The following is a 20,483-nucleotide window of genomic DNA, read 5'->3' on the forward strand; positions in this document are numbered from 1 at the left end:
TATTGATCCACCCAGGTCCAGCTCCCTCGGGCCTTCTGTTGGGACACCCTTGGCCTTGGGTTCCCTGACCCTCCTCGTGGTATGCCTTCGTGGTGGATGTGGTGGGTGACCGTGGCAAACGCTGCCCACGGTCTCCGGTCTCTGGCTGGGGAATGTTTTTACCCCCACCAGCTTGGGTTCCGGTACCCTGATGCCGACTCTTCACCCGGGGATTTAGTTTGGGGTCTTAGAGTCCTTTTCTTCTGTGCCTCTGAGTCTCTCTCTCTCTCCTCTCTCACTCTGGGTCTCTCTTCTCCTCTGCTCCTGACTTTCTCTCTGCAACTGACCCTGTTCTTAGTTGGTGCCCACCTTATATACACCCTCTATGTGTGAGCTCAGGTGTCCAGCACCCAATGAGCTCCTATCTTTACTCAGGCTGCTCCCCCTATCTGCCCCTACACCACTTGGGATGTTCCACCCCCCTCCCACTCCAGCCAGGAACAGACTCGGTCGTACCTGCACATTTCTAAGTGGGAGTACCGTCGGTCTGCTCCTCGGAAATGGGATGTGTGTAGTGCATGCAGCCTACCGAGCTCAGATCCACACTCCTTCCTTACCCGGGAGTGGAATATCACACCTCTGGGTTGAGGTGCAATACCCCTGTAGCAGCCGAATCCTCAGGGTGCTACATTCCCCCCTGGTAAATCACAGCACGTCCTCGGGCTGTAAGACATAAACACCAAAACATACAAATTTTTTTATAAACATATAAAACATATAAAACATTATATAAATAACATATCTTAGCAGATAAAACTTTCTCGTCGTCTCAGGCTCCTCCTCCGGTCACTGTGCAACGTGTGACCGGGTAAAGTGCGACAGTCTCTCTAGAAAGGGGGCGCTTTAGGACGCGCAACTATTTACAAGGGGTATGGCCGCTCTCAGTCCTCGGCCAGGTAAGGAGGGAAAGGGGATGGCTGCTCACAGTCCTCAGCCTGTGGGATTAAGGGTAAACGGGTAAACAGTTCACTCAGCTGGTCCCAACGGGGACTATATTAGCAGCAGCAACAGTTTCAGTTTATGGTGCCCCGACGGGCAACTATATACAGCTCCTGCTTCGCTGTACTTAACGACGGCGTCCTCCTGCTCTTTCTTTATTGTTACCTTTGACTCTAGTTTCAGACCCGTCCGGGTCCTCTTGTTCTTCCTCCTCACATCGCAGCTCCTCTTCTGTCAGGCGATGCACATGGAGGGCGTAAGGTCCTTTGGCACACTTGTGCCGGGTAAAGGTGACCTCGTCCCCGATATAAAGGTCACGACCTCTGTGCCCCTCCGGCAGATGGGACTCCACATCTCTGCGCGTGACAAAGACGTCGCCGGGGGTGTTGTGGTCTCTGATGAAGCCCCACCCATGCTGCATATTGAACTTAATTACAGTCCCGGTGGTGCGGGGACTGTGCGCTGCACGGGGGTCCCTCCTGGTTCGGCTCTTCTGCTCGGCGCTCCTTATTTGGGCCTGTTGTTCCCGGACCCGCCTCTCTCTCCGCTCCCTCGCAAACTCCTCGAGCTGCTGTCGGCAGCACGCAGCACGCTCCGCTGCAGCTGCCCTGGTTTCTTGAGTGAACCCCATTAGGTCTTCTCCGGTGGGGTCCCACTCAAATTGGGTCTCTTCAAGCGGGGGCGAGATCCTTATCACGGGCTTCGGAGCCGGAATCAGGGGTGCACACATGGCCCCAACTCTCCTCTGGTGCTCCAGTTCGTAATATTCCTGGGGCCAGATGAAAGGCTGCCCGTCCGGCCACGTGTGCTGGGCAAACAAGTCCTCTCCCAGACGCGGCACCCTTGATTTTGCGGGTGCGGGCGCGGTGGTGGTGGCGCCCGGGTTGCCCAGGCCTTGCGGCCAGGCCTGGGGCACCTGGAAGGTGAATGGCACCGTCAGGACGGCGGCGCCCTGGGCTACCTGGCCTTGCGGCCAGGCCGGAGGCTCCGCGGAGGTAGGGGGCGCTGTTGGTGATGCGACGCCCGGGAATTCTAGGCCCTGCGACCAGGCTGGTGTTACTTCCTGTTTTGCCACGCTCGGGGTCGGTGCGCATGGCGTCACAGGGGTCGCGGCGGCGGCTTCCGGTTGGGGCCTAGTCTGCGTCGGTGACATGGCGTTTTCGGGCACAGCAGGGGGACTTTCGGGCTCTGCGACGGGGAGCTGGGGCAGGTAAGCGGTGTCCCGGCTTGGGGTATAGACGTCCCCTTTACCTGCCTCCATGCGTTCGGCTCCCTTCTCGGCGCCGTCTCCGGCCTTGGGTCCTCCCGCGCCATCCTCAGAGGCGGTCTGTCTCCTCATCTTGGCTGGCGTGCTCCGGGTCTTGGTTTGCTGGGCCATCTCTCGGCTCCACTCCGCCAATGTCTCTCGCTGTACCCGGGCCATCCTCCGTGCGAGGCCCTCCAGGGCAGTTTGTGCACACTCCCGGTCTCGGGGGAGCTGTGCAAGGACCTCCACTAGGCCTAGTGGGGTCGCGGTTTCCAGCAGGCTCCTGACCAACGGGTCGGTGCTGCTCTGCTCTTCTTCCAGCAGGCTCCTGGCCAGCGGGCCGGTGCTGCTCTGCTCTCTCGCCATCTCCGGGTGAGATTCTCTGCTACTCCTCTCCAGGCTTCCTGCCTCCGGGTGCGCTCGCTCTAGACTGCTCCAGACGGCACCCATCTTCGTTCTTTTCTTTCGTCTCCTCCCCCTTCGAGGGCGGTCCCGGGGCCACTGGGTGACTGTCAGCTCCAGGGGCGGTTCTTTCACGCTGACAGACACCTCAAGCATCACAGTCTCTGTTGGTGGGGGCGGTTTCCACTTTTGGCGCCATTTTCGGTCCTGGCCCACGATGGGAGGTGGCCTCTCGCCACCCTCTGGCACGCCCATAATGGCGTCCGCTCTTCCAAGGCGGGAAACCTTTGGAAATGGCGGGAATCGCTTCCCAGTGGCGGGAAACTCTGCAGATGGCGGGAAAAAGCTGTTAATGGCGGACAACCGGCGGGAATCGACTGGTGATGGGGTCCGATGGCGGGGACCCTCCGGAACCGGCAGGAGACTTCTTTTTGAGGTAAACTCGTTCTTTTCTTCAGGCACGCAGTACCCGGGTGTTGCGGGCACGTAATCCTGCCGACTACGCCAAAGTTGATGCGCCCCCTGGGCCATATTCTTTAGTGGGAATATCCGGAGCCGGATCAGATGGGGGTTGTAGTCTTCCGAGTGGCTGTGACCCGGTCCGTGCCCAGGGTGTCAAACTCAGTTGTATGTGGCAGTCCTACAGATGTTATAAGTTCTTAATGTCGACTACGCCACCCGTTGTGTTGCGGTCACTATGGCCGCCGCTGCAGCAGGGTCCGCTGAGGCTGATGGTGTAGGTGCAGCTTGTGATGGTATAACCCCCAACGGGTGGGGTATAGCCTCAGGGGATCAGGTGCAGAGGATGGGAGTTGTGGTGGTACAGTGTAGACGGCAATCAGAGACAGAGTCGGGTTCTGCAGTTTAGGATGTTTTACTCACTGCTGATGTTCTGGTCACTCCAGCTTCGAGTGACCTCCCGAGCCGTGCTGCGTCCACCAGGTTCTGGATCCGGCCAACTCCCAAATAAGTCCGGAGCGTGACCCTGAGCTCTCCTTCAGTCCTTTCTCTGGCCGTCCCCACTATTGATCCACCCAGGTCCAGCTCCCTCGGGCCTTCTGTTGGGACACCCTTGGCCTTGGGTTCCCTGACCCTCCTCGTGGTATGCCTTCGTGGTGGATGTGGTGGGTGACCGTGGCAAACGCTGCCCACGGTCTCCGGTCTCTGGCTGGGGAATGTTTTTACCCCCACCAGCTTGGGTTCCGGTACCCTGATGCCGACTCTTCACCCGGGGATTTAGTTTGGGGTCTTAGAGTCCTTTTCTTCTGTGCCTCTGAGTCTCTCTCTCTCTCCTCTCTCACTCTGGGTCTCTCTTCTCCTCTGCTCCTGACTTTCTCTCTGCAACTGACCCTGTTCTTAGTTGGTGCCCACCTTATATACACCCTCTATGTGTGAGCTCAGGTGTCCAGCACCCAATGAGCTCCTATCTTTACTCAGGCTGCTCCCCCTATCTGCCCCTACACCACTTGGGATGTTCCACCCCCCTCCCACTCCAGCCAGGAACAGACTCGGTCGTACCTGCACATTTCTAAGTGGGAGTACCGTCGGTCTGCTCCTCGGAAATGGGATGTGTGTAGTGCATGCAGCCTACCGAGCTCAGATCCACACTCCTTCCTTACCCGGGAGTGGAATATCACACCTCTGGGTTGAGGTGCAATACCCCTGTAGCAGCCGAATCCTCAGGGTGCTACATAATTATGCTTGTAAGAATGAGAAATGACACAGGGAAAAAGTATTTAACACATGAAGAAAGACAGGTGTAAATAGTCATGGATAGTCATGACAGCAGCTGAAATCTATCAGTAAACACCTCAAGAAAAATGGACCCCTAAAATATAACTTTTATTAGGATAACTTAAAACCACTAAACTCGCAAATTCACGGTAGTGAGTGTATACAAAAATCCAAAACAGACCATAAAAAATAAATAACAAAAATACAAAAAAGGGGACTTCAAAGGGAGCAAGTATAATACAGTATATAGGGACTAGCAGGGCTGTGGAGTCAGTAAGCTAAACCTCCGACTCCTCAATTTCCATCACACCGACTCCGACTCCCTCATACATGGCTCATGTTTAAGTGATAAATTTACTGTAGCACAGATGCACCTCAGCTAAAAGTCTAGATCCTTAGATCAGGAATAAGACAGACATTTATAGGACATTTCAGAACTTTCCCAAATTCTTATGAAAAAAATATTCCCCACAAACTGCATTGAACTACTGTACCCAATTTATAATATATTTTAGGAGTCGGAGTCAGTCCATTTTATACCGACTCCGACTCCACGACTTCGACTCCGTAGCCCTGAGGACTGGTGGACTAGTTCACCCTAGAATTCCCTAGTGGACTACCAGCGGAGGTTGGCACTCTAAAATTGCGATTTGGCACCCACGCTCCTCAGCGGACCCTAGTGCACCCCTAACAAAGTGTAACACAGGTAGTATTTAGATTCACAATCCTGGGTGTATTCGTAGTTATATAAATAACCAAATTGCAAGTAAAAAAAAATATTTATAATTCCCTCAAAAAAATTAATGTGGAAGGTAATCTCTCAGATAGTACCATATATATTCATATGCAGATCAGAATATATCAACTAAGTCAGTCAATATTTTTGAAGAGTCAGTCACTGTGTGGGTGTAGGTATAGTAAAGTGCAGTGCAGATAATGTAATATCCCCAGATCAGTAATTACCGATGGTCCTCTAACCAAACTAGGAAAAAAACTTACTCCCTTTGGAGTCCCCTTTTTTTATTTTTGTTATTTATTGTTTACGGTCTGCTTTGACTGTGTTTTTTAGATTTTTGTATACACTCACTAACATGAATTTGCGAGTTTAATGTTTTTAACTTATCTAATAAAAGTTATATTTTAGGGGTCCATTTTTCTTCAGGTGCTTGCGTTGATTGGGACTCTATCCTTCATGTTTGCTTTGTTGGTTTTGTTACTCTGAAAAATAATATCAGCTGGTTCAACTGATGGCCTATAAAAAGTGTCATTACCAAGGTTCCACACAAGAAACATCATGTGATGGGTAAAACCAGTTGTCTCAAGATCTTCACAACCTTATTGTTGCAAAACATACTGATGGCATTGGTTACAGAAGAATTTCTAAACTACTGAAGGCTCCAGTGACCACTGTTGAGATCTTAACCCGGAAGTGGAAGGAATATCATTTAACCATAAACCGGCCACGACCAGGTGCTCCGCGCAAGATTTCAGACAGAGGAGTAAAAAGAAATAACGGAAGAGTTGTCCAAAAGCCGAGGACCACCTGTGTAGCGCTACAGAAAGACCTGGAATCAGCAGGTACAATTGTTTCAAAGAAAACTTTAAGTAATGCACTCAACCTCCATGGCCTGTTTGCACGCTCAGCACGCAACACTCCACTAATGAACAAAAAGCATGTTCAAGCACGTTTAAAATTTGCTCAACAACATTTAGACAAGCCTGTGAAATACTAGGAGAATAAAGTCCGGTCAGATGAGGGCAAAATTAAACTCTTTAGATGCTATAATACACACTATGTTTGGAGGTCAAAAGGCAATGCGCATCATCCTAAACACCATACCCACAGTGAAGTTTGGAGGTGGGAACATCATGGTGTGGTGCTGTTTTTCAGCAAACGGCACTGGCAAACTTCATATAATTGAAAGAAGTATGAATGGACAAATGGACAATGGACATTCTGGATAAAAATCTGCTGCCATCTATCAGGATGATGAAGATGAAACGAGGGTGGATATTTCAGCAAGACAATGATCCCAAACACACAGCCAAGGAAACTCTCAATTGGTTTGAGAGACAGAAAATAAAGTTACTAGAATGGCCCAGCCAATCACCTGACCTGAATCCAACAGAAATCTATGGAAGCAACTAAAGCTCAGAGTTCATAGAAGGAGCCCACGAAAGCTTCAGAATTTGAAGATTTGGAAGAATCACACCTGAGCAGTGCATGCGACTAGTTTCTCCACACAGGAGGCGTCTTGAAGCTGTCATCACCAACAAAGGCTTTTGTACAAAATATTAATTAAATCAGTAAGTGTGTTCAATACTTTTTCCTATTTCTCATTATTACACAAAATTTATGGACATCTATGGTTTGATTTCTTTGCCTGTGTGGATTGGATGGGTTGTTACTGACATCTGGTGAGAATTTCACGTCTATAGAACCTTTAGAAATATATTTACTTTTAAAATTGGTGAAGTGTTCAATACTTATTTCACCCGTTGTAGGTGTCCCGTGTATCAGTTATTGTGAAATTGGTAGAGGGGAAGATTTGACAGCTAGACATTACCTAATTAGACCACTTATAATTAGCAGATTTGGATAAATAGATGAAACTTGACTGCACAGCGACTACATCTAAGCTGAAAGCTGTACTGCTCATGACGGCATCAATGTAATAGAACTGCACGCTTATCAGCTTCCATGTGACGCTTATCTTTAAATGTTTTAATTAATGGCACAATTAATTGTCTTTAACAGCACAGAGTTTGTCCTTAGCTATCTGCGCGTCTCTACGCAACTAAATCCCCCTGCCTTCCGATTCTAAATTAACTACAGATGCAATGACATTTTAGAGGTGCGAGGATTTTTTTTTTTTAATCAGATTACGTTTTAATATCAGCATAGAAAGAACTGAGCATTTTGGACAACAGAAAATTTACATATCCCAGTCTGTGAGTGTTAAATTAGCAGATTAAAAAAGTATTCTGATGAAGGTGAGAAACAGATGGCACACTGTAAATGATCAGTAATGACATATAATGACAATACTTTACTATCCGCTGCTGGCTCGGCCAAACACAATCTATCAACTTTTAGGGACGAGGGGACATTGGGGCAGATTTAGTGACGCTTGATATACCAGTCTAAAAAAATCAAAAAGCTAATTTATTAAAGGGTGGATATCTCGTCCGCTAGGAACAAGTGTAGAAGCTCACCAAATATACTAATCGAAGTTCTAGAAATCCTGCTAATTCAGCAAGGGATTAAAAACAGCTGCAGATCCGAAGGCCACATCTACACAGCAGAAGGAGCTGAGCAGAAAAAGATTCATCGTGACTTGTATTAAAATTATAAAACTACATCTCGGCTTGTTTTTTTTTTTTCTTAAGGTTTAGGAGTCCAGTGGGCGGTTCTACACAGTAGCAGTCTTTCCCGTATGACTATGCTGTCAATCACTGGGTAGTACTGCCCACTGGACTCCTAAGCATAAAAAAGAGAGATATAAAGGTATTGAACACAAATTATACTGGACCTTTGTCCTACAAAGCCTGTAAATCAACTGGCTTAATACCATGCTGCCTACAGTTAGGACTGAATGTATAATGTGGCAGGTTCCCTTTAAGGGTTGTATGGGATTTAAAAAAAAAAAAAAATAGTCTATTTCCAGAAGAAAATTGTGCACGCTGCGTTTTTTTGCACACACGGATTCGGACAGTGAAAAAAAATCATTCATCTGCACGGCCCCATTGAATAACATTGGTCCAATAGCGATACATTTTTTTTTAATGGATAGCACTCAGACTGAAAATCCGGTGGTGTGCATGAATGATAAAGTGTATAGTGAGACATGGCTGCAAACACACTCTATACACACTGCAGGCAATCAACTGCTTCCTCCGTGTTTAATGACCAGTGCAGACTGTACTGTGATGATGTATGTGCGGGAGAAAGGTTATATAGTGGTGCTTGGAATAATCCACTATACATATTTCCCCACAGACATAACCAACGTAAAGCCTGGATTAGAGAAAAGCAGACAAACAGCAGAGGTCTGAAGATCAAACTGAGACAAGTGTATCATGAAGTCTTGTGCGTTCAGCTAAAAATCTCAACCAAGTAAACATCACTGGTCATCCAATCCCTGAAAAGGGTGACTGACAATATTTCCAAATGACTTTTCAGAATAAGGTCGAGGAATAAAACTATTTCACTTGTATTCTGCATTTTCACCAGTTTTCCCCTCTGCGGGCTGTATCTCTTATTTTGCAATTGTCTCTGAGCTGGTGGGAGGAGACTAGCTGCTATGATGTCTCCCATACACAGCACAATGAGAGGAATTCCTGCTCTTCTTTCCTTTTTAGCACACAGACAGAAACCGAAGCAACATGGAGGGCGAAATACAACGCCATGATGTGAATCAAGTTCTAGGGAGAGGCAAAAGATTTGTTAGGCAGAGGGAGATGTAAGGATGGTGCTGAGCTTTCTGGTTTCTCACTGTGCTCTTCACTCCTTCTTCCTCTATAGAGTATAGTGTAAACTGACCCCTCATTGTGCTGGCAGTCCGCCTCATCTGAGCAAGACAACAGTTTAGCTGGTTTGTTTTCAGAATGAAAAGTTCAGGAGGCCAAATCGGCAAGAGAAAAAGAATCATATATGCTGCGAGTGGCTCCACACGCACCCATACAAGTCTATGGGTGCGTGTAAAACATCGGAGTGCACTCAGATGGTATCTGAATGCAGTCTGATTATTGCAGACACAGGCAATGGAGAAGATGGAGAAATTAGGTTCTCCGTCTTCTCCACACCTGTGATAGGATTCTCCAGTGTGGATCACAGTAAACGGACACTCAGCCCAAACTCTGATCAGAGATCGAACAGAGTGTCCTTACCATAACTGATCCGATTATCTCGGTAGAGAGAATCATCAGTCGTGTGGGCGAGCCGTTAATGCCTAAATCTTGCATTTCAGTGTTCTGCATTGTTCTTGGGTTCACTGGACGTGCTGTCTACGCGCATGACCTAGAAGCAAATCACTGGTCTCGTGCTATACTCCACTGAGGCTTGTGATCGGCTGCAGCAGGCAAGTACAGATGGTACGTCACTGCTGCAGCCGAGTAAACAGGACATTGGGGTGCGCCCGCTACTTTCTATGAGTGTACTGGGTCCACAATGGTTTGGGTGCTAATATGGAGTTAGATCCCTATGACAAGCCTAAATAGAGTACAGAACTGGGAGAATGGCTTTAGGCACTTCTACATTGCCTTTTTTTATGGCAAGATTAGCACAGCCTGCAGCATTACAGTGGCCATGGAAAAGGCTGTCTTGTCCATCTGTGTAGGAAGTAGAGGGTAGTTACAAAGAGGTCTCCATCTGCATGCTTCAGCGAGAGGCCACCTCACCACGCAGAATGGAGATTAGGGGAAATATGGATGCAGACCCCGGAAATGGGGTCTTTTTTTCCTCCTATTTACTTATATGGCAAATCTACAGGTTATCCCATAAAATGTCTAAAGGCCCCCATGTACATTAAAGTCACCAGAACATGACATTTTTTTATCAAATGAATGTGTACGATGAAATCTAGGATAAAAACAAATGAGCAAATACCATGTAGTAAGCAAATAAATAGTAATAGTACATGTAAATAACATAGGGGACTTAGTTGACACTATTTTTATCAAAGCAGCATAAAAGCCATCCCACCACGACAAGGTGACCCAATAAGGATGAATACTAACTTTTGTAGTTCACCTCATTATGTGTCAGCAGATGTCAATATAAGTGCAGAGCAGGACCTTTGCTGACTGTTCAGACACCCGCCCATGGAAAGTTATAAAGACTAAAAAAGGGGAGTCACGTCCCTGTATGTACAAAGTACAAAAAAACTAAAGCAAAACCAAGGAAATGAGCCGTCACATATGTTGGTATAAGTGTAATGTGCAGATGCACAATCACACTGTGGCCATTTAACAGACAAAAACCTATGCTCTTATGATCAAAATACTGTCACCTGCGTGCCTATGTTATTTACATGTACTATTACTATTTACTTACTAGAGGGTATTTGCTCGTTTTGCGCTTATCCTAGGTTTTGACATTTAAAGAGCCACAGTGTGAATATGCACCTACACATTGCACTTATACCAACCTGTGTTCCTGCTCATTTTTTGGGTTTTGCTTTAATGTATACAATGGCCTACCTACTCTCCCCTGACAGTTGATATCAGAAGGGAGAAGAATTTGAATTTTGAATGTGAGGAGCTGCCCATTTACTAAAGATATTTCCAGCATGGAGCACCGGTTTTCATCTATCTTTTTGTGTTTTACTGTTCTGCTTGCTCATCAGTATGTGCATTAATTTCACTTGTAAAATGTGTCCAGCATTCCAGTAATCTCATTATTATCTCAAGAGACTCTAACCATTGTTCAAACGGTGACTAGGCCCATTGTGTGAGAGTTGAAAGTAGATCCGGCAGAGCCGTCACCACAGGCAGTCTCACATGCAGACCCAGGTGATGGGTTCGACATGAGAAAAATACCTCCACTAATGCACACTTAGCTTTGGGGAAGAGGGTGAGAGCAGTTCTGCCCATTCAGGAAGCTGATCCAAGTGAAAGGAAAAAGAAGCCACATGTTTAAAGGGGAGTTGGTGGAATGTTGTCAAAGGGAGAGGATCTAATCTGAGGACCTGGACCATGGATGGATCGATAGCATATAGAGATCAGTACCGACAGGGCTGGGTAAACGTAATACAGTTGTGGGATACGTCTTTGGGATTTAAACTTTCTTAAAGGACTGTTGCTACTGGATACCTGTGCTTCTATTGTTGTCATATGGAGGATTGTGGACTGAGAAAATTGTATTTTGGACATTTACCTGGAATTGCTGTATTACCATGGATGTAATGAATAAAATATTGTTGCATCGTTAACCTGCCTAGGTGATTATTAAAACCCACAATCTCAGATCTTCACATTGAAATAAAAGAATAATTTAATAACTGTTTTTTTCCTCGCTGTAGATAAACCGGTGCTAGAGATGTCCGGCAGAGGCTTACTCCCATCTCCCCATTGAAAACACAAACGCTTGGCCAATTGGAGCATACAAGTGCATAGAGGAGTCAGAACAGATGACAGAACGCTCATTCGGTCAAAAGCTTACAGCAATCTGTAGACACCATTAGATATGAATACCATATTAATAAAAAAAAACTTGTAATAAACTATATAGTTTTTAAGTAAATTGCTCCCGACAAATCAACAAATATGTGCAGGGCTTCAAGCAAGGAAAGACGTCTCTTCAAAGAAACATATGTTAGACATTTTCATCATGTTTCCATTAAAAGGCGGAATAAGATGCCAGCCAGGACATGAAGAGTGTTCCAGCTCGGAAGCAGATAACTATTTAATTCCAATTTCCTTGCGAATATGGCAATTTATTTTCCAATTACCAAGTCAACAAAAACATTATTGCACCCTTGGGGATGGTATTTATGACGCTTTCTATAGAACGTGGCGATAAGCAGACTACATTGTTAGCAGCAATAAAGACAGAATACTTCAGAAGAGAACAAACATGTCTGACAACACAAACCGAGGGGAGAGAATAAAGGGAACACTAAAGACAAAGCGTCAGCCGCCGAGCGGTGGGGCAATAACGGCAGCACCCACATATGTATTGTCTCCGTACATCTGCTAAACCATTGGTAAAGTTCTGTTGTTGCTGGATTCAAAGTGAACGTCTTCTGTCGGAGCGGCTTTATCGCTTTCTGCAGTCACGCTGGATGTTATTAAAAGCAAGAAACACATTAACTTGCGTTTGTCGATCACCTGTCCTAAAGCCCAGGAAGTTTCTGTTCTCCTTCTCTGACATATAGTGTTAGCACTTAATACTGACAAGCCTGAAATATGTGAAGATGAAAGTTAAGAAGGGAAATGGCGACTTTTTTTTTTTTTTCCGAAGAAAGGTTTCTTAATCCGTGTAGTGTACGAACTGTCTTTGAAGAAATGCTTTTGTATGGTCGTATTGATCTCCGAGACGTGGAAGATTTGTCTCTGTGCTGCTGCGGAGCATAAAGCCAGAATTTAAGCCTCTCTCCTTTTGCTATACAATTTCTCTCCCGAGCACCCATTTCCTAAATTATTCCTGCTCCCGGACACTTTATTCCTTTTGCTTGCATGTTTTTATTGTATAACAGCGCGCTCAGACACGTAGGAGGGACATAAAACAAGTCTGGAGATCAGACGAGAAGTTTATATTGTAGCAGAGTCAATTAATTCTCAATTCGGAGGGGTGTAACAAGCCAAAGACAGGGAAGTCTACTGTATGGCAGGCAGACTTATCAAGTGTCCAGAATACGGCACTTCCTTTTCCCAAGTGGTGGCTCACTAGATAGCAGGAGAAGTTGGCGCTACGCATCCGGAAGAGCCATAGTCTGGAAAATACTGCAATAAATATACACTAGATGGATAAAAGTGTTGTGACACATAAGCTACACCTACAGGAGCTTTAAGACATCCCATCCTACAGTAGTAAATCCATCCTACAGACATAACAGCTTCGACTCTTCTGGGAAGACGTTCTACTTTGTTTGGAGGTGTCTGGCTTCATCCAGAAGACTATTTAGGAGATCAAACACTGGTGTTGGAGGAGAAGGCCAAGCTCACAATCATCATTCTAGTTCACCCTAAAGGTGTTGGTTGGGGTTGAGGTCAGAGCTCTGTGTGGCCCGTCATGTTCTTCCACCAAACTCCCCCAACCATGGCTTTATGGACTTTGCTTTGTGCACTGGGACACATGGTTAACAGAAAAGGCTTTCCCCAAACTGTTCCCACAAAGGTGACAGCTACAATTGTCCAAATGTTTTGTTTGCCGATACATTAAGATTTCCCTTTACTTGAACTAAGGGGCCCAGACAATTTCACGACCTGACTTCTTACACTGGCGGCGTCCTAGTAAAGAACCACGCTGGTATCAGTGAGCCTTTAGAACAGGGGTACACAACTCCAGTCCTCAAGAGCCACCAACAGTGCATGTTTTCAGGGTTTCCTAAAGCCCCTGTCTCACATAGCGATATCACTAGCGAGATCGCTGCTGTGTCACGGTTTTGGTGACGCAACAGCGACCGCACCAGCGATGTCGCTATGTGTGACACTTTGCAGCGATCAGGCCCCTGCTGTGAAGTCGCTGATCGCTGTAAAGTGTCCTGGACCATTTTTTGGCCGTTGGCCTCCCGCTGGCCAGCACACATCGCTGTGTGTGACTAGCGGGACCAACGATCAGGCTGGTATCCATGGTAAACATCGGGTTACTAGGGGCACGCGCGCACTTAGTAACCCGCTGTTTACCATGGATACCACTCTGCAACGGTGCGCGGGAGGTTACCGTTCACCTTAGCAGAGTCGTATCCATGATAAACATCGGGTTACTAAGTGCGCGTATGCCCCTAGTAACCCGATGTTTATCATGGATACGACTCTGCTAAGGTGAACGGTAACCTCCCGCGCACCGTAGCCGAGTGGTATCCATGGTAAACATCGGGTTACTAGGGGCACGCGCGCCCTTAGTAACCCGCTGTTTACCATGGTTACGAGCCTGCTCCTGCTTCAGCAGGCTGGTAATCGGGAGCAGGACATCGTGGAAAGATTTTTTCCACGATATCGCTGCTCCCTTGATCGCTGGTGAGCCTGCCTGTTTGACAGCTCACCAGCGATGTATTAGCGACGCAGCAACGATCCCTGACAGGTCGTATCGTTGTCGGGATCGCTGCTGCATTGCTAAGTGTGACGGGGCCTTTAGTGTTGCCCAGGTGATAATTTAATCACCTGCACAGGTGCTGATTCCAACACCTTGCGTAATGCTAAGGAAATCCTGATGTACAATACAAAATTACATTGTGGTATGGTGTGAGCCAGAAAAATCTATGTAAATACTTTTATGCCCATAAACGAACAAAAATTATTCTCGGAGTGATACCTTTATTGGCGAACCAGAAAAAAAAAAATATATATATTTTCTGGTTAGCCAATACAGGTATCACTCCGAGAATAATTTTTTCATTTTAGGGCATAAAGGTATTTACAAGGAAATCCTGAAAACATGACCTGTTGGTGGCCCTTGAGGACTGGAGTTGTGCATCCCGGCATTAGAACGACCCATTCTATCATAAATGTTAGTGACGGCAGACGACACAGCGAGTGGTGGGATGTTTAACAATGAGGGCAATGGGACTGAATGAAAAACCTGAATTCTATGATTAAGTGGTGCGTACCAATACTTTTTTTTCCATGTAATGTATAATTTGCATAGGATGATGTATAATAATAATTGAAGGGTTTTTGAGTCATGTCATATCGATAGGACTTGCTGAACCAACTAACCGGACCCCCACTGATCCATATGACAGAGCAGCAGTGCTTAAAGGGAATCTGTCATCAGGTTTTGGGTGCCCCATCCGAGAGCAGCATAATGTAGGGGCAATGACCCTGATTCCAGTCATGTGTCACTTAATGAGCTGCTTACTGTAGCAGTGATAAAATCCCTGTTTTATCTGCTGCTTTTCTATCAGTTCTTTGAATGCGGAGTACGATATAACCCCGCCCACACCACTGAGTGTCAGCTTTCTGCCTATGCACAGTGCGTACAGAAAGCTGCCAATCAGTGGTGGGGGCGGGGTTATACAAAGCTCATGAATATGTAGAGGACTACATGGCAGCAGGCTTACAAGTCCTCCAGTGATAATCTAGTGCTGATAAAACTGTTTTTTTTTAATCAAAACTACAGCAAGCAGCCCAGTAAGTGACACGTCGCTGGAATCAGAGTCTCTACATCAGGCTGCTCTCAGATTAGGTGCAAAAACCTGGTGACAGATTCCCTTTAAAAATAATCTCTAGAACAATCTAAGAGGGACAAAGACCCTGATTACAGTGATGTGTCACTCACTAAGATGTCTTGCACCCACGGCAGAGACTAGTCCAGGGAATAAACACCCCACTGGACTAGTCCTGGCTAATTATCACATCATGAGTGGTGGAAAAAAAAAAAAAAAATTTTTGTTATTTTTCCCCTTTGCACAGCAGTTTTGTCACATAACACACTTTATGAAAAAGCATGAATAGGGCTCCGTATGGTACTGGTGGCAGTTTATGAACCGGACAGGTTCCCTTTAACAAGTAATTTTTACAGAAAAATTAACACTGTAAATGTAAGTAAACTTAAAAAACAGTGTCGAAATTGCAGTTTTATTTTTCCAACCCAATTATATAGATTATATAGATTAACACCTTTGCAAATAAAGGAAGGGCTTTAAATACTCCAAATGGTGATTCAGTTTGTAACATATCAAAACACCATCTCCTTATGAATATGCACTCATAAATAGCAATTAACATTTAGTACCTATTACTTCAATTACTGTCATTATAAATAGTAAAATTATTACAGCTTAAAGGGCTGCAAAAAAAATTCTCTAGCAAAACCTTAAGGAAACGCTTGACAGTTATTTAATGAGGAGCGGCTCGCTGCCGTGAAATGTATTCATTATGCTGCCTGTCATGAACAATGCTGACAAAACGATACAACATTTAGCCAATTAAAGAAATTACTAATGTGATTTTTGTGCCCCCCCTCCTTCTCTGCCTCTTGGTGAGTGAGGGAGAAGGGAATATCGCCTGATACAGATTAATAATGAGATATTCTGCATTTGTTAAAGTTCGAGTAAATCGCTCACACTTTAAATGGGACTTCAAGACCATTTATGGGATACACAAACTGCTAATTAGGAAAATTGCCCTTTATAATGATAAATCTAATTACAAACTTACACTTTTTAGAACTAATTCAGCGAAGGTCAGATAGAAAAGAGGACCACCATGACAGCTCACATCAAGGACAGGAATTTTAGGTTGTTTTTCATATGTACCAATGTATCCATTTACAAGAAACCCATCGGCTGATTCCGGGCGCTTAGACCATGGTCGGCAGCCATCGGACCCACGGTCGGCAGCGTTATAGCATACCTTGAGAAGCCAACTAGGGAATAAAGCCCCGATACATCAAGATCGGCGTTGTTCACACCCAAAGTCCGATGCTCCTGATTCATTAAGCTGTGCACACCTCTTAAAGAAACATGAGCATTTGACGAGTGGCGTGCATCTTATTCCAGTCGGGGTAATGGGACTGGGGCAAGATTTGTAGTGTAAGAAAAGCCATCACTCGTCTCACATACAGCGCAAACACTGCTCACAAATCAGACATACACCCCCTCACATATCAGATATATGCAGCACACATCATTCACCATATCAGACACATACAGCAACCACACCGCTCACATATCAGACACATACAGCAACCACACCACTCACATATGACACATACAGCAACAACACCGCTCACATATGACACATACAGCAACTACACCGCTCACATATTAGACACATGCAGCAACCACACCGCTCACATATCAGACACATACAGCAACTACACCGCTCACATATCAGACACATACAGCAACTACACCGCTCACATATCAGACACATACAGCAACCACACCACTCACATATGAGACACATACAGCAACCACACCGCTCACATATGACACATGCAGCGTACACCGCTCACATATGACACATGCAGCGCACACCGCTCACATATCACATATCAGACACATGCAGCGCACACCGCTCACATATCAGACACATGCAGCGCACACCGCTCACATATCAGACACATGCAGCGCACACCGCTCACATATCAGACACATGCAGCGCACACCGCTCACATATCAGACACATGCAGCGCACACCGCTCACATATCAGACACATACAGCAACCACACCGCTCACATATGAGACACATACAGCAACCACACCGCTCACATATGACACATGCAGCGCACACCGCTCACATATCAGACACATGCAGCGCACACCGCTCACATATGAGACACATACAGCAACCACACCGCTCACATATGACACATGCAGCGCACACCGCTCACATATCAGACACATGCAGCGCACACCGCTCACATATCAGACACATGCAGCGCACACCGCTCACATATGACACATGCAGCGCACACCGCTCACATATGACACATGCAGCGCACACCGCTCACATATCAGACACATGCAGCGCACACCGCTCACATATCAGACACATGCAGCGCACACCGCTCACATATGAGACACATACAGCAACCACACCGCTCACATATGAGACACATACAGCAACCACACCGCTCACATATGACACATGCAGCGCACACCGCTCACATATCAGACACATGCAGCGCACACCGCTCACATATGACACATGCAGCGCACACCGCTCACATATCAGACACATGCAGCGCACACCGCTCACATATCAGACACATGCAGCGCACACCGCTCACATATCAGACACATACAGCAACCACACCGCTCACATATGAGACACATACAGCAACCACACCGCTCACATATGACACATGCAGCGCACACCGCTCACATATCAGACACATGCAGCGCACACCGCTCACATATGAGACACATACAGCAACCGCACCGCTCACATATGACACATGCAGCGCACACCGCTCACATATCAGACACATGCAGCGCACACCGCTCACATATCAGACACATGCAGCGCACACCGCTCACATATCAGACACATACAGCAACCACACCGCTCACATGAGACACATACAGCAACCACACCGCTCACATGACACATGCAGCGCACACCGCTCACATATCAGACACATGCAGAGCACACCGCTCACATATGAGACACATACAGCAACCACACCGCTCACATATGACACATGCAGCGCACACCGCTCACATATCAGACACATGCAGCGCACACCGCTCACATATGACACATGCAGCGCACACCGCTCACATATCAGACACATGCAGCGCACACCGCTCACATATCAGACACATGCAGCGCACACCGCTCACATATCAGACACATGCAGCGCACACCGCTCACATATCAGACACATACAGCAACCACACCGCTCACATATGAGACACATACAGCAACCACACCGCTCACATATGACACATGCAGCGCACACCGCTCACATATCAGACACATGCAGCGCACACCGCTCACATATCAGACACATACAGCAACCACACCGCTCACATATGAGACACATACAGCAACCACACCGCTCACATATGACACATGCAGCGCACACCGCTCACATATCAGACACATGCAGCGCACACCGCTCACATATGACACATGCAGCGCACACCGCTCACATATCAGACACATGCAGCGCACACCGCTCACATATCAGACACATACAGCAACCACACCGCTCACATATGAGACACATACAGAAACCACACCGCTCACATATGACACATGCAGCGCACACCGCTCACATATCAGACACATGCAGCGCACATCACTCTCACCTGCCTTGGACTAATCATAAAACAAGCCCTCACCCAGCCCTGTCCACAGAAAAATAAAAATTTTACTAGTCTCGGAAAATGGTGACAGGAAAATTTTTTTTTTTAACAATATTACACTATTTTTTTGCCATCACTTAAATAAAAAATAATAGATGCATGTTTGGTATTGTAGTAATCGGACTGACCTGTACAATCAAAAAAATTAACAATAAAATAAAAAAATAAAAAAGAATGGCGGAATTAAAATACTGAAACCGCAAAAAGGAAAAATGCTCTGGTCCTTTAAAGGGTTAAAGGGGTTGTCCAGGACTTTTATTATTTTGGTATATGGTGCGAAGCAGGGCTGTGGAGTCAGAGTCTGTGTCCATTTTGGTGGAGTCTGAATCGGAGTTGGTATAAAATGGACCGACTCCAACTCCTAAAATACATAATAAATTGGGTACAGTAGTACAATGCAGTTTGTGGGGAATATTTTTTCATAAGAATTTGGGAAAGTTCTGAAATGTCCTAGAAATGTCTGTCCTATTCCTGATCTAAGGGCCTAGACTTTTAGCTGAGATGAATCTGTGCTACAGTAAATTTATCACTTAAACATGAGCCATGTATGAGGGAGTCGGAGTCGTGGAGTCGGAGTCATTCAAATTGAGGAGTCAGAGGTTTGGCTTACTGACTTCACAGCCCTGGTGCGAAGTGCTAACTACCTGCCTGTTCTGTGTGGGACGATCTGTGCAGGCTCAGGCGGCGGTTCCCTTGCTTCATTTCACCTCCCGTTAACAGAGCAGTACCTTCTCTTCCGCTCTGCTCTATCTACGGGGCGTCACTGCTGACATAATGCTAATACACAGGCAACACCCTGCAGTTAGAGGCGAGCCGGCTGCTAATCAGCATGACATTAACAGTGACGCCCGGTCAACAGAGCAGAGCGGAAGAGAAGCAGCAGCTCTGTCAAGGTGACATCAACGGAAGGTAGTTCGCACACAACTGCCTGTTAGTTCTTAGCTCCATAGCAAAAAAAATAATAAAAGTTGCGGGTAACCCCTTTTATGAAGTAATTATTGCAAAATCTAGTGATGAATGCAGATAAGGATGGATCTCTTGGCTTAAAGGGAACCCACCCGCAGAGTTTAGGCCCCCAAATTTGTCACAATGATGATCTTCAATCACCTGGCAGACTTGGCATGAGATCATCACAATTCCTTGACATTGTAAAGACATAGGCAGACATTGATTTGAGATTTGAAGAGCCCTTACGCAAAGAATGTAAAGATTTCCTTGCCAGCCCTGTCAGGGCACGTGTTTTATGTACATATTGGCGGCTAATGAAGAGTCCTGGCGCTCATTAAGCACAGATCTGGCTTCATTCCAGCTTCTGGTTCCTCCCATTTTACCGCCAATTACTTCTCTGATGAAGCCTTTGACATCCGATATCTATTTTCAGCGGATGTAAAGGCTCGACTGCCTCGCGCTGTAATGAGCCGGATTGCATTAAAAACTCATCTCACATTAATTTTACAAATGATTTATACTTAATGACAGTATCCTTGACAATACAAAGCTGGAAAAAAAGAAAAGGATCGTTCACCGCTAGATGCTTTGTAAATCTGATACTTTTTATCTTTTTTGGTCAAATGCAAACATTTAAGACAAATATGCTGCAATTTCTTCTTACGGTTCTTAATTATCAACATTTTTCAAC

General features: G+C 46.1%; 1 protein-coding gene across 1 annotated transcript in view; it reads right to left on the reverse strand.

The window, feature by feature from the left end:
* The window catches only part of IPO11 (importin 11), a 590,907-nt gene that overhangs the window by 348,164 nt on the left and 222,260 nt on the right, over positions 1-20,483 (reverse strand). The window lies entirely within an intron of this gene.

This window comes from Phyllobates terribilis, unplaced genomic scaffold (assembly GCF_046119375.1).
Source record: "Phyllobates terribilis strain yellow unplaced genomic scaffold, ASM4611937v1 Scaffold_1__5_contigs__length_1240528914, whole genome shotgun sequence".
Lineage (NCBI taxonomy): Eukaryota > Metazoa > Chordata > Amphibia > Anura > Dendrobatidae > Phyllobates > Phyllobates terribilis.